This window comes from Benincasa hispida, chromosome 12, assembly GCF_027475165.1.
Source record: "Benincasa hispida cultivar pf3 chromosome 12, pf3_genome.v1.1, whole genome shotgun sequence".
In the NCBI taxonomy this organism is placed as follows: Eukaryota; Viridiplantae; Streptophyta; class Magnoliopsida; order Cucurbitales; family Cucurbitaceae; genus Benincasa; species Benincasa hispida.
The window spans coordinates 30,137,948-30,141,658 of NC_143489.1; the positions used below are offsets into that span (position 1 = coordinate 30,137,948).

At 26.8% G+C, this 3,711-nt stretch overlaps 1 non-coding gene across 1 annotated transcript; it reads right to left on the minus strand.

Moving 5' to 3' along the window:
• Nucleotides 1-2,092: 2,092 nt before the first annotated feature.
• TRNAS-AGA (transfer RNA serine (anticodon AGA)) lies at nt 2,093-2,174 on the minus strand. The gene has a single exon. It is a non-coding gene; the product is annotated as a tRNA-Ser (tRNA).
• Between the last annotated feature and the right edge of the window lie 1,537 nt (nt 2,175-3,711).

Consider the following 3,711-nt stretch of genomic DNA (forward strand, 5'->3'; position numbering starts at 1 on the left):
GTGTTCGTTTGAAATGTTATTACTATTAGTAATATGTTGGGAAATAGTTAAAAATAAGGCTATCAAGTTTTTACTTTTCAAAACTAGCACGTTTTTAGAAACTTTTTTCTCAGTTTATTTCGAGCAAGATCAATCAGATTTAGTTAAAAAAAAATAACTTTTAATATCTTATTGATTGTTTTGGTGAAATGTTGGGCAATATTAACCTTGGGATTCTATTAATTTTTTCAAATATTATATAATTTTTCAAATTTTATATCAAATTTTGCATCTTTTCGATTTTTCTCCAACGGATTATTTTTTGTAAATCTTATATCAAATTTTTACATAAATTTTCAAATATTTTTCTTAATTTATGTTTCAACAATTATATGAATTTCTAAATTTTCAAATGAATTTACCAAATATGAATTTTCATATAGATCTCAAGTACACTGTGATTTCTAAATTTTGTAAAAGATCAAAATTTGCAAATAAAAAAAATTAAAATTTGGAAAAATATAAAGAATGCCAGTGTTAATTGGTCGAGATTTTACTAAGAAAATCCAAATATATATAATCTGTTAATTTTCCAAGATATACCGAGGTTATCTCTCAAATCTTATTTTTTGGGCAAAACTTGGAAAGATTTGAAAAATTAGGTAAGATTTGATATAAAATTTGAAAAAATTACCTAATATTTTAAAACATTGATAGAATCTCAGTGTTAATTGCCCAAGATTTCAACGAGAAAGTCCAAAACAATTGATAATTAGAAAAAGTTAAATTGTTATGTAAATGTTGGTGGATGGATTGAAAAAGATTATTGAAAAAGACTATTGTAACTAGTTCTAAAAAAAGTGTTAATTATGAAAGATGAAAAAGTTGAGAAGACTATTTCTGATGATTGATTCAATAAATAATAAATAATGGTTACAAGAAGGCTACATCTGGAATGTTTAATGTAATAACCTAGGATTTAAATTTGTTAATTTTTCTTTGGCCTTTTAGGGTTAGATATATAAACAACAAATCTGTTATTTGAATTTGTTAAATTTTTGGAAAAGATCCACCACAACTTAGAAGTTAACTTGTGTTAATTTAGTGTAGCAGGTTGAGATATTTAAATCAAATCCATGGCCAAACAGGTAAAATCCATCCTTAAAGAGAGGAACTCTTCAAGAAAACAATATTCTATGAAATAGATAATCTAAAGCTTCTAATTACAACCCTAAATGGGTTATTTATAGCCTAACAACAAAATAACATAATTAACTAATCAACCTAAATTAACAACTAAAATATATTAAACTTAAATATATTAATTATCTTATAATTCTCCTCATCATATTTAAAAAATGAAACTGGTCCTGGAGTTCGAAGTGATACAAGGACGCTTTTTCTTTCGACTCTTTGAGTTGGTAGGCTTTGATACAAGCACTGGAAAAAGGTAATCAGGTTAAATCCATAGCCAAACAAAGAAATCCTAGAAGAGAGAGCTCCCTCAAAGAACCAAATATTCCATATTTAAGTGGGTAATCAAAAGTTTCTAATTAAAATCTTAAATTGGCTATTTATAGCCTAACAACAAAATAACATAATTAACTAATTAATCTAAATTAACAACTAAACAAATACCTAAATATACTGATTATCCTATAATTCTCCTCATCAATATTTTAATAATTTTTAATTTCATTAAATTATATTTAAACTTAGATAAATATTACAAATTTACTTTAAACTTTAAACTTTAAAAAATAAATATTACTATTTTACCTTAAACTTTAAAAAATATACCGTAGATTCTTACTTTACGGTAGACTTTCGTTTAAAAAAACATTGAAAAATTATTCTCAAAAACATCTTATGAATTATAGAACATATATTTGGTATAAAATTGACATCATCCCAACAACGGCGGTGGAGCCAATTTTTTATTGAAAATTACATTTTTTTTACAGTGTTATTAATAGTCAAATTTGTCCACTAATTAAATTTGTAGCACCCAAAAAGTTAAAATCAGTTGAAAGCATAAAAAAAAAAAACCCCAAATTTATAAACGAGACACTATATAATTTCTTAAAAAAGATGATAAATAAATAAATAAAAGCGTGAGCGGCAGGATTCGAACCTGCGCGGGCAGAGCCCACATGATTTCTAGTCATGCCCGATAACCACTCCGGCACGCCCACTTGATGATGCTTAAATTAAATTTTTAATTATTATAATTATATATTTAAATAATACTTTATTTTTATTCATTTAACAAACTAACAAATTTACCAAGATTAATAGCAGTGTTGATTTTGACGACTAACGCCCGTTCTTCTTGACTCTCTTTTTCTTCTTTCTTCTTTATCTATTCTTCTATTGAGTTTTTTTTTTCAAATTTATTTTGACAACTTAATTCGGGATGTATTTGCTTTAACTTTTCAAGTATTTAATTTTAAAAATAAGTCATTTTTTTAAAAAAAAAGTGTTTTACAATTACTCAAAATAGCTTTTGAAATGCTTTCAAGATGTATTATTGAGACCGTTTTTATCTAATGGATTTAAATAAAATGATTTTTCAAAAAATATTTTTTTTCTTAGTTAATTTAAACAACTCTAGATTTTTCTCCGATCCCATATCTGAAATGACAGAATAAAAGTCAATGAAGATGAGGTCGTTTCACACACTGCATTGTTGTTTGATTAAACTAACTTTTTCTGGAAAATATTTTAATCTGATTTGTGTTTCTTAAGAAAAGATTGAGTCTTTATTAATAGATTAAGTGCTGAATTAGAGCACTCTAACAAGTTAGAAAAAAATTGGGTACTTTTGAAATTATCTGCAAAAGTGTGGGGTTATTTTTGTTCACGTGTGTCTTGTAGTTTACTATAAGGGCATGTTCGTTTCACAGATATTGTCAGGGAATCTCACAATTTCAACGGATATTTAATATATTTGTTTGTTTCACTGCAAGGGATTATATTTTTACCATTGAAAAAAGAAAAAAAATTGTTAGAAAAAGAAAAAAAAAAGTGTGAGAAAGCCTTTCTCGACTTTTTTTAACTGTCGACAAGGTTGCCGGGAAACCCCATCCCGATGCAAATAAGTTTCCTTATCGGAAAAAATTGATCTCACAACAGTTGGAATTGAGAGGAGATATACCAACGTGAAAATGGTAGTGTCGACAAAAGTCACCTTTCACGATGTCAAAATTGGTTTATGGCATCAAGAGAAATACTTTATGTTGACGCCACTTTTCTACATACAAAGGGTTGGATATGTGGGGACAAGGAGGGAAAATCTTTCTTGACGCCAAATTCGAACAATTTAACGTCGTGAGAGGACCTTTCCTAACGTCAATTTGGTTTGGTGTCAAGAAAAGTTTCAAAATTTTACAATTTTTTTTTTGCTGTTGTTCTCGAGGTCTTAAGATTTTGGTTTGGGAATGGTCTTTTTTCATATAAAACTTTTCTGATTTACTGAAAATTAAACTGTTAATTCTTTCTAAACCAACCGTTGAAACCTACTTGAATCTTGCAAATTTAAGTAAATAAACAAAAATCAAAACTTTTAAGTTTAATTGGTTTTCTTACATAACATGCAACTTAGTTTCACAAAGTTAATTACGAACATATAATTTTTTAAGAAAATATTATTGTAGTTAATTGAAATGACCTTTTCCAGACACTTTTAAAAGCATCGGAAAAAGTTTCATTGGACAAGACAAATATTCTTGT